Consider the following 12,722-nt stretch of genomic DNA (forward strand, 5'->3'; position numbering starts at 1 on the left):
GTAATAAAATTCAATGATTTGCAAGCGTTTCTCGTTAGTAAGTCTATTCATGATGAAATGTCAAAGCATACTGAGCATCTTTCTCTTTGACACCATGTCTGAAATCCTACGTGATCTGTCAAATACTAATGCATGAAAATCCTAACCTCAAAAAAATCACCCTTTATTATTGTATTGGGTATGTCATTCGAAGAGTTGTGGAATTAGTTGGCAAATTTGGATATTGGGGATATTTAAAAATGACCCTAGCTAGTGAAAAATGTTTGCCTACGGTGGATTCAAATGTAACATTAAAAAAAACATGTAAGAGCGTGCTAAGTTCGGTCAGGCCGAATCGTATATATCCTCCACCATGGATCGCATTAGTCGAGTTCTTTGCGCCGTATCTCTTTTCAGGCAAACAAAAAATAATGTATAATAATTGCTTTGCTATTGGAGATATATCAAGATATAGTCCGATTCATACCATTAGTGAATTGAATGTCGAAGACCATAGTAGAAGTCATTGGGTTATATTTCAGTCCATTCGGTTAAGAATTGCGCCTTGTAGGGGCTCAAGAAGCATAATCGGGATATCGGTTTAAGTATGAGGCCATATATCGATTTTGGTCTTATTGGACACGTATATTGAAGGTCAAGGGAGACGCCGGTGTGCAAAATTTCAGCCAAATCGGATAAGAATTGCGCCCTCTAGAGGCTTAAAAAGTCAATGAGAATTGCGCCCTCTAGAGGCTAAAGAAGTCAAGATCCCACATCGGTTTATATGACATCTATAACAGGTTATGAACCGATTTAAACCATACTTATTACAGTGATTTGAAGTGATACCAAAACACCGCGTGCAAAATTTCAGCCAAATCGGATAAGAATTGCGTCCTCTAGAGGCTTAAGTAGTCAAGATCCCAGATCGGTTTATATGGCAGCTACATCAGGCTATATACCTATTTGGTCCATATTTATCGCAGATATTGGAAGTCATAACGAAATACTTCATACTAAATTTCAGCCAAACCGGATAAGAATTGCGCCCTCTAGCGGCTCTAGAAGTCATGATCCAAGATCGGTTTATATGGCAGCTATATCAGTTTACAGACCGATTTAAACCATACTTAGCACAATTGTTGGATGTCATAACAAAACACCACGTGCAAAATTTCAGCCAAATCGGATGAGAATTACGTCCTCTATTGGCTCAGGAAGTCAGAATCCAAGATCGGTATATATGGCAGCTATATCAGGTTATAGACCGATTTCAACTATACTTAGTAGTCAAATCAGATGAGAATTGCGCCCTCTAGGGGATCATGAAGTCAAGACCCAAGATCGGTTTATATGTCAACTATATCAGGTTTTGAACCGATTTGAACCTTACTTAGCATAGTGATTGTAAATGGTACCAAAACACCTCGTGCAAAATTTCAGCCAAATTGGATAAAAATGGCGCCCTCTATTGGCTCAAGAAGCATAATTGTTGGATGTCATAACAAAACACCACATACAAAATTTCAGCCAATTTGGATAAGAATTGCGTCCTCTATTGGCTCAAGAAGGCAGGACCCAAGATCGGTTTATATGGCAGCTATATCAGGTTATGAACCGATTTGAACCATACTTAGCACATTTGTTGGAAGTCATAACAAAACACGACGTGCAAAATTTCAGCCAAATTGGATAAGAATTACGTCCTCTATTGGCTGAAGAAGTCAGAATTCAAGATCGGTATATATGGCAGCTATATCAGGTTATAGACCGATTTCAACTATACTTAGCACAGTTGTTGGAAGTCATAAAAAAACACTTCATGCTAAATAGCAGCTAAATCAGATTAGAATTGCGCCCTCTAGTGGATCAAGAAGTCAAGACCCAAAATCGGTTTATATGGCAGCTATATCAGGTTATGAACCGATTTGAACCATACTTAGCATAGTTGTTGGAAGAAGTACCAAAACATTTCATGCGTTATTTCAGCCAAATCGGATAGGAATTGCGCCCTCTAGATGCTCAAGAAGTCAAGAAGTCAAGACCCAAGACCCAAGATCGGTTTATATGGCAGCTATATCAAAACATGGACCGATTTGGCCCATTTAGCTGCCATAAAGACCGATCTGCCGATTGAGGGTCTAAGGCCCATAACCTGTATTTATTGCCCGATTTCGCTAAAATAGTGAGTTGCTTAAATCCTCCCGACAGTATAGTAAAAACTGTCATATGTTGCAATTTAGGGTCTCAATTTCATAAAAAAAAAATTTATTGCCCAATTGCGATGAAACTGTTACTTGTATATGATCAAGACCAGCCCCTATTAAGATATATCAATGGATATAGTAGTGAAGTTATAATAAAGTAGAACGATGATTACATCCTTGGTGGTGAGTATCCACGGCCGAACTTAGCACATTTTTACTTGTTAAACATAAATCATAAAAATATTTTCGGAACTTACCATGACTTGATTAAGTCTTTTAAAAACTCTATATCCAATTATTATTTATTTTTTTTATTATTAATTAATATTTTTTTAATAATTTTTTTATTATACCCTTCACCATAGGATGGAGGCGGTCTAATTTCGTCATTCTGTTTGTAACTCCTAGAAATATTCATCTAAGACCCCATAAAGTATATATATTCGAGATCGTCATGACATTTTAAGTCGATCCAGCCATGCCCATCCGTCTGTCCGTCTATCCGTCTGTCCGTCCGTCTGTCCGCCCGTCTGTCCGTCCGTCCGTCTCTCTGTCGAAAGAACGCTAACTTTCGAAGGAGTAAAGCTAGCCGCTTGAAATTTTTCGCAAATACTTCTTATTAGTGTAGGTCGGTTGGGATTGTAAATGGGCTATATCGGTCCATATTTTGATATAGATGCCATATAAACCAATCTTGGATCTTGACTTCTTGAGTCACTAGAGTGCACAATTCTTATCCAAATTGGCTGAAATTTTGCATGATGTATTCTATTATGACTTCCAACAACTGTGCTGAGTATGGTCTAAATCGGTTCATAACCTGATATAGCTGCCATATAAACCGATCTTGAATCTTGGCTTCTTGAGCCACTAGAGGGCGCAATTCTTATCCAATTTGGCTGAAATTTCGCATGACGTGTTTTATTATGACTTCTAACAACTTGATGAGTGTGGTTTAAATCGGTCAATATCCTGATATGGCTGTCATATGAACTGATCTGGGATCTTGACTTCTTGAGCGTCTATAGAGCGCAATTCCTATCCGATTAGGCTGAAATTTTGCATGCGGTGTTTTGTTATTACTTCCAACAACTGCGCTAAGTATGGTCTAAATCCGCCCATAACTTGATATAGCTGCCATATAAATCGATCTGGGATCTTGACTTCTTGAGCCTCTAGAGGGCGCAATTCTTATCCAATTTGGCTGAAATTTTGCGTGAGGTGTTTTGTTGCGACCGCTAACAAATATATTAAATATGGTTGAAATCCGTCCATAACCTGATATAGCTGCCATATAAACTGATCTGGGATCTTGATTTTTGAGCCTCCAGGGGGTGTAATTATTAATCGATTTGGCTGAAATTTTATATTTATAAAATCCCTTAGATTAAGACGGATGTACGGACTTTGTCTTGTTGTGCAGGTATAAATAAATATCATACCAAATCAAAGTTCTTGATTGCATATTTTGTAGCACTTTGTGTCAGCTCTGATATGAACGCAAGTAAGTCATTCATATTTTTGATGAACATTGAAGAGTACATAGCGTTTAAACTATGTACCGACGTTACTTCGTTATTCTCATCCATTAACAAATAGCAAAGGGAGGTAATCATATTTCTTGATCTCGAATCAAGCTTTTTTGCAAGAGGTTTGTTTATTCTCATGAATTTCTCGTAAGATATTTCAAGCTCAGTTTGAGTGTCAGCGCGACGCTTGACGCCGGTTTTTATTGTTTTTAATCAATTTCATCATCGCTCATATCACCAATCTGCGTTGATTACAAATTATTTAGAATATGGTGGGGAACATTGTTCTTAGCGGCGATTTTATGGGTCTTTCAACCATAAGATTTTGCTTTTGTTTCAACCATTTGTACTTGGCGAAAGCAACTACAGTTTTCAATTATATCCATTCCATTGTTTTTGGGGGGGTTAGCAATCCTTTTCTTTGTCATTGTCTTCTTGTTAGATATTTCATGGAAATGTCAAGGTTTTCGTTAAAATTAAGATTCTTAATATCACTGAAGGAAACTTAGAAGTGGAAGTGTCACATTCCGGCGCGTACCGAGAACAGATGTTCGGGACTATGCAGACGGGTCGTAGGCTCGAAATGAGGCTTGAATCCAAGGATAGTCCACTGGCTCTACAGAAGCGTGATTAGACCAATACTTTCTTACGCCTGAATGACTTGAGAACTGTAATGGAGAAAAAGTGCAATGTTAGGACCATACAACAGGTTCAAAGTACATGTTGTCTTGGCATGGGCGGAGCGATGATGGCCACGCCCACTATGGCACTGGAGACTATTCTAGATATCCGAAATTTTTGACATACAGATTAAATATGAAGCAGCCACTGCGGCTATAAGACTTAAGGCGATGGGAGAATGTATTGAGGATGGAAGCAGCTCAATATCATCGAGGTATAATCGAGATGACTATAGGAAACCTGGAAGGAAGGGAAGAGGTTTCCGATCAAATAGCTGAGACTACATTTGAGGTCGAGTGCGAGGCACTGCTGCCAGCGGCACCGTCTTGGACTGATGGAACCCTAGTCTTGCAGTCTGGAATATCATGTTACAGGGATGGATCAAAGCTAGAGGACAGAGTGGGCCTGGGGGTCTATATTGAGAACTCAGGGACTGAGATCTGTTTTAGACTGTCAGACCATAATACGGTCCTGCAGGCGAAGATTCGGGCGATCACGGAATGTGTGAAGTGGTGTGGTACTAACGCGAGGACATCGAGAGGGAACTTCTTTACGGACAGTAAAATGGCCATAACGCCAATAGCAACCAGTTTTGGAGTGTAAGAAAGAGATTAACGCCTTCTTTGACACAATTCGCATCGTTTGGGTGCCGGGCCAAAACGGACTGAGGAGGAATGAAATGACTGATGATTTGGCAGTGAAGGCCACAGAACTGCCTTCGATAAACTTGGTTAACTTGAAGCCGTTCTAGTCGATGCAGTCCCGTCCGGCGTTTGGTGCCCACGCACTCAACACCGACTTTATCGGTATTACGGCGAAAATCCTATGGGGTGATCGGGATCGTGAGAGCATGAGGCTATTATTGAAAGGAAGTAAGAAGGAGGTCAGTATAGCTTTTGGTGTCGTAACGAGACACATAGGACTACGAGCTCACTTATGCAAAATCAGTGCGGCAAGTGATAGCAAATGTAGGGCATGTGGGGAAGATGTTTGGACGTTGGAGCAACCTGAATGTATTATTCAAGTTATTCAGAATTCTTTGTGTCGATACCTTAGATGGTACTTGAAACCGAGTGCGAGACACTGTAGCCAGCGGCACAGCCTTGGTCAGCCTTTTTTATACCCACCACCGTAGGATAGGGGGTATATTCATATAGTCATTCCGTTTGCAACACATCGAAATATCAATTTCCGACCCTACAAGGTATATATATTTCGGATCGTCGTAAAATTCTAAGACGATCTAGTCATGTCCGTCCGTCTGCCCGTTGAAATCATGATACAGTCTTTAAAACTAGAGACATTAAGCTGAAACTTTGCACAGATTATTTTTTTTTGTCCATAAGCAGGTTAAATTTGAAGATGAGCTATATCGGACTATATCTTGATATAGCCCCCATATAGGCCGATCCGTCGATTTAGGGTCTTAGGCCTATAAAAGCCACATTCATTATCAGATTTTGCTTAAACTTGGGACAGTGAGTTGTGTTAAGCCAGTCGACATTCTTCTTCAATTTGGCCCAGGTCGGTTCAGATTTGAATATAGCTGATCGTACAATCGTCTGCATATGATACGATCTCTATACCGAGGGGGTGAAATGGAGGTTAAACAGTGCCGAAGATATCACCCCATCTTGGGGAACTCTCTGTTTCAATCTAAGGTGCTTCGACGTCTTATCCCTAAATTCCACAAATGACTGGCGACCACACAGATAATTCGCCACTCAGCGTTTCAGGCCTGGCTGGAGGGACGTGTTGGCGATGTCCTCAAATAGTATGGCATGGCTAACCGTGTCGAATGCCTTCGATAGGTCCAGTGCCACGAGGACCGTCCTATCACATGGCCTGGGCGGATTGAAGCCAGGGCAAATGTGTGCGGTGATGACATGCAAGTCTCGAAATCCGTTGATGCTCGGCAAATGAAAATTCTCCTATGAGGCTCGGGAGAAGTAATGCCTCTGGAGGAGAAATGCCTCAAGCGTCTTTGCTACTGGTGTGAGAAGGGAGCTCGGTCCGTACGACTCCCCCAAACTCGGGTATTTTCCAGGCTTCAGTAGTGAGATCACTGTGCCCATTTTCCGGGCATCAGGAACTGTAAAAGTGTTCAAAGACAGGTTGAGGACAGTAGTAAGGTACTGAACTCCAGGTAAATCCAGATTCTTCAACATCAATGTAGAGATTCCGTAGGGGCCCAACGCCTTTAAATGATTTGGCGCCTCGGATGACATTCGAATACGTAGACCACAGCTTGCCTAAACCGGTGCCTAAGATACATTGCTTTAAGTGTTCCAGTCAAAAATTCCCCTTATGTTCGTTGACTACCCTGTTTACTTTCAGATTTAGTTCGCTGATTATGGGGTTAGTGAAGTCCATACAACGAATCCCATCACGCTCGTCTGCGAGTACCACTGCCTGCGCTGGGAAATTGAACCGCACTTGGGGTATTCGACCGGCTGGTATAAAGCGAGCGGGTGCTGCGTTAATGATGTCTCGGAATTTCCTCTCGGCCACTAGCACATCAGAGGGGGGTGGCAATTCACTGAAGCGGCGATTGGTATACTCTCTAAAGCCAGCCCAATCGGCCTTCTTCTGATTGATAAACGTCCGGCGCTCAGAGGTTATGAAGTCGGGTGGTCGGTCGATGGTGAGAATTATGGGGATGTGGTCTGACCCCAAAGAGATGACGGCTTGCCAGGATACGTCATTCAGGAGATCAGGGGATGCGTAATCCTAGTGGGGACATTCTCATTCATCGTGTAAATCGCTGCTGCTGCACCCCTCGTAATCCTAGTGGGGGCATCCTCATTCATCGTGCAAAACGTCGAGCCTTCAATCTGCTCTGCCACGCTGGTCGTTACCTGAGTCTTTGTCTTCTGTATATGCAAATAAATAATTTCCTTAAATCAAATTTTTAAGGTAATCTATCCATGTACATAGAACCATAGGGATGGAGATTTAAGATTCGTCGCGATTGGACTTAGCGTTTCTATATAGCTTTTTATCTTATAAAATTTTACCACGTTTTTTTCTTTAAAAAATTCAAAATTTGGTTTTGTTCTTTCTTTATTGAGTGCAACACCATAACAACAAGATCATATCTTAGGTATATGGTAAAATGCTGGTTTACAATATAGTATATAATATATTGATTGATTTTCTTTTTCTTTATAATGAATGTTAATAGTTTTCAACAGCTTCAACTAATTAATGTAAATAATCAAAAAATACATATTTAGCAAGTTTTGTGCATTTTGACTTTCTTTTTGGAGATATTAGCATTGGCTATGTTTTGTGTGTTGTTGGGTGCCATTGTATTGTCGTTTGTGTAGGGTACATTATTTTTGAACCTTTTTTGAAAAACATTAACCCAAACATCTTTATTTCATTAAGCTTATTTACAGGATTTTTTTCCTGGAAACATATTTCGTATTACATTAGGAATTATTATTGCTAATTGTTATTTTAAGCGGTAATTACATAGTTTTCATCAAAAAAATCTTTGATTATTTAGCTTGTCTCGAAAGAGAAACTAACTAAAAACCACGAAAAAAAAATTAAGTAAGAAATAGCAAATGTTGGGTGGTTCCGGCTATATAATACTCTACAACAAGCCTGTAAAAGTGAATAATGACGATGTACCTGTATTCGAACCAATTTTGATTAACTTCTGCCGAGCTGTTCAGATAGGCAATAAAACAATCCATATCAAATTACTGACTAAAATGCAACCACTACCGCTCAATAAGTGTAAATCGGGCGATGCATATACGTGGCAGATATATCCTTTTCCAAATCCAATTTGAAAACATTTACTTTACATATCGACAGTCATGAGAGTGTGGTATGTTCCAAATTTCACCAGGACCAGTTAAGAAACCAGTAAGAAAAGGCAAAAGTTGGGCGATGCCGACTTTATAATACCCTACCCAATAAGTGGAAATTGAGTGCTACAGGGTTTTTGAACAGGGACGCTTCAACAGTAGACCGATAGGGACAGCAAACCGGAAGGTTTGCCATTTGATGATGGAAAGATATACGAGCCAATAACGAGTCGAAATTATTAATATTTACTACCGAAGTTCGGAGTCAATGGCCTCAACGTTAAGAACCAAAAATCATCTTCAGCGATGAGGCTGACTGACGGACATAGCTAAATCGAATCAGAAAGTGATTCTGAGTCGATTGGTATACTTATTAATGGGTCTATCTCTCATCCTTTTGGGTGTTACAAACTAATTCACTAAGTTATAATACCCTGTACCACAGTAGTGGTGTATAATAAAAGTAGCGACGGTGAGAGGATGCATCCTTGTTTCACTCCTTTGTCGATCCCGAAAGGTCGGCTCTCTTTTCCATTGCAATGGACTGAAACTTCAGCATTCCTATACAGCTGCCTAATTAGTGTCACGATGTTTTCAGGAATGCCCTTATTCAACTGTTTGCTCTACAATGAAGTTCTCGAAACTGTGTCAAACGCACGCTCGAAGTCGATGAATAAAAGGTATTGATGGGAATTAAGTTCTGCAGACTGTTCAAAGATTATACGCAGGGAGTTAATATGGTCGGTGCCTCAAAATACTTTCAAGTGCAGGCGAAATACGCTGCAGAAGGAGACTTGCCATCACTTTATTTATTGCGTTAAGCAATTTAATCGCCCTCCAGTTTTTGCACTGGGTGAGGTACCTTTCTTTGGAATTGTGACCATGATCCCTTTTTTCCATTACGAGGGGACAGCGTTTGTATCAGGCCTCTCCTTTTTTGCAGAAATTGAGACTATTACACCTTTCGGCATCTTCTCCGAATAAGGTCCCGATTTTGTCAGATCGGGATATATTTCGATATACCTACATATATATTGACCGATACCCCATAAAAGCTTCTTGGGTTAACAAACATTGACGAAATTTTAGCAAGATCTACATAGTATCTAAAGTTCTGCTTGGCGCTTTAATCTAAAAAAGGATTCCAACATTTGACGAAATTTTGGGTTATTTGTAAAAGTTTTGTGAACTCTACTTTTTTAATTTCTTTTCAGCCACATTTGGTCCTATAAAGTATAAAAGAATTGTGGCTTTCACCTTATTCTGTAAAGAAAGAAATCAGTCCACAAAAAGCTTTACAATGTTCTTAAACTGCTTCAACGAAATTTTTCAAGAAGAAAAATTGTGAAGCAATTGTACTACGCACTACATGAGATACCTTCATAATTAGACGCATTTTGATAGAGCATTGCAAGCTGCATACAACAGAGAAAGTTAAATTTGGGAATCGGTTAACAACTGAAGCTTTCACAAGCAATTCACAAATTCTAAGCAATTTTTATCTTTTATTGATCAGTTCCTGGAACCACTAAGGTACTTACAAAAGTACACTGCACTATGGGCGGAAATCGCAAAAACAGTGGCACAGAGTCAAATTATCAAAAATAATTTTTTTCCATGTTCTCATTGAAGTTGTTTTAGAACTCCTTGGAGAATAAAACTCACAAGCAATTTTAAAATTTGGCAACCTTGATTATTAGCAAACAGCTGCCAATATTTACAAAATTTAAACAACCAGTAAGCAGCAAACAGAGTTGAAATCTCAAATATTTCGTTGGTTATATATTCTTTCAAGGTATTTAAATTTAATAAACTTTTTTATATGGATTCTAATGGAAGACTAGGATAGGCAAATATCCTCATATTGAGTCATCAGGCGGTGCAGTGGCGGGACGCTCAATACCGCCGACGACGAAACAATCACCGTCTCTCTCAAGATCGTAAAGACTAGGATAAGCAAAGATCCTAATAATGAAACATCAGGCAGGGACGAGAGACCCAACACAGCCTAATGAACAGGGACTCGACGACGGACCCATCACCCTCTTCAAGATTCGGAAGACTAGGATAGGTAAAGATACTATTATTGAAACATAAGGCAGCGCAGCGACAGGAGTCTCAATGCAGCCCAACGAACAGGGAGTCGACCATCACCTGCTCCCAAGAAACCTATTTATTTAAGATTTGGAAGACTAAGCTTAGCAAAGATCCTGGTATTGAAACATCAGGCAGTACAGGGACGGGAAACTCAATACAGTCTAACGAACGGGGAACCGACGATGGAACCATTACCGACTTTATAAAGATTCGGAAGACTAGGATAGGTAAAGATCCTAGTATTGAAACATCAGGCAGTGGAGTGACAGAAAAGTGAATGCAGCCTAATGAGCAGAGAGCAGACGATGACACCATCAACCACTCTCATGAAGTCTATTTACTGGAGAACCAAGTCATCCAAAAAACCTCCACCGCAGCGAGACAGTTAATCACGCTCTGATAGAGAAAATCAGCAAGGACAAAATTCTTTTTGTCTTAATTTAGGAGCAATGGATGACCTGGAACAAAGTTTCTGCACTGAACCATATCAACTACCAATTATTCTATGCTAACACTCGGCCTGGGATCTGCGTTATTTGTCATAAAAAATTGAATTATGTATTTTCCCCAGAGTGAAGGCCACCTTAGCGCAGCGGTTAGCATGTCCGCCTATGACGCTGAACGCCAGGGCCTGTTCATGGGCAAATTTGCATTTTCCCCAGAGTTGTCAACGTCGGTGAGACAGTGATAAGACAGGTAGACGGTGGAGCCATGATTTATGTGCCTTTCGACTCTACGACACAATTACCAACTTTGGAACTGCAACGGCTGGTGAGGAAAGCAAAACAGACAGGTATGAGGTACTGATAGAGTGCGATGTGAACTCTCTCCACATTTCGTGAGGTTGTACCAACAGAATTCTTGAATGCTTATGGCGTAATAACACTTAATATTGGTAACATCGCAATCTATGTTAATAGGATTAGGAAGGAGGTTCTAGATGTGACGATATATTCGGAAAATCGAATCGATAAGCGTCAGGATTGGAGGGTCTCCATTGAGCATTTCTTCTCAGACCATCGCTACTTTAGGTTATATATAGCACGGCCTACACCGAATCCGATAAGCTTTCGTAATAAGTTGCAAGAAGAGAAGACTTGGGCAAGATAATGAAGATTGTCCAAGCATAGAAGACCTTGATGACTATGTCAACGGGATTACGACTACGCTAGTGGAGTCTTTCGGATATATCTTCGAAAAAGGAAATCAGTCCAAGAAAAATCCTGAATGACCGGGAAGATTTGCAATATTGGATGTTTTCTAGTTTTTATAAAGAAACAAAATTCTCCTTAAATCGCCCCACCCATCTCCGATATCTGGTGTTTTTGAATATAGGGTAACGGTTCCGACGTTCCGCCCATTAAAGTTTGAATGTTAGATCTACTTCATTTTCTTGGTTTTGGTGGTGGATTGGAGTAGCCAAACCCTCTGCCCCGAAAGTGGATATCGGATTCATACTCTACTCCCAAAAACTTCGTTTGAACAACACATTGCTATAGCCGGTATATATGTGTGGGTTAGGTGGAGTTTATGAGGTGAGGCGTTCCTGAAACACTTGGACATAAAACATATAGTACATGTGAGTCGCAGTCCTGAAAAAATACCGGGCTCTACTCCCAAATTTCTTTTATTTGAGCCCCAATTTCAATTATGTTAAGGGGGAGTTTATGGGGTGAGACAACACCTAAACACTTGGCCTCAAAATAGGGTTTCTTCTATCAATTAACTATAATTTATTGCCATAGTAGGCTAACATGTCCGGTTTGAAGGGAGTTTAGGGGCGGATCTTGAAATAATAGCAGCAATGTGCTGGTCCACGAATTTTTTTGAGCCCCATAACGCCAAGCTATAAAGGTGGCTATCAAGATATTCAGGTTTACGGGTCTCGTTCAGATCCACACAAATACATTTTTTTGCATTGCTTATCTACATTAAAAAACATATTTCAACATTTTTAAAGATCCGCAGATCCTCTTGTGTCTATCCCAATTTGAGGGAAAAAAGTGTACCCTACTACCAAAGACCTATTCCTGATCGGCATTCATATATTATATTTAATTCCTTTTTTTTGGGTAGGATAGGGGGAAGGGGATTGCCTTCTGACACATCCTTTGATTTGAATACAATATATTCTCGGTCGTCCTACATGACCGTTTGGTGTTTTTTTTTTATTGGAAGGATAAGGTCGGTCCCCCCGACGCTAAGACCCAAAAGTCCTTTATTGTCGCAATATACATGTCCTGCTGAATGGCAGGTCGGCAGGAAGTGACCAGTAAAATTGAATCTTTATATCAACATTAGATTCAAACTCTACTGATATAGACATTTCTTTTAGTTCACATATTATACCGCTCGAACTATACGTCCTATTGAAGTGTATTTACTGGGTCCGAAGTGTATTTACTGGA

Source organism: Stomoxys calcitrans, chromosome 3, assembly GCF_963082655.1.
Source record: "Stomoxys calcitrans chromosome 3, idStoCalc2.1, whole genome shotgun sequence".
Classification (NCBI taxonomy): domain Eukaryota; kingdom Metazoa; phylum Arthropoda; class Insecta; order Diptera; family Muscidae; genus Stomoxys; species Stomoxys calcitrans.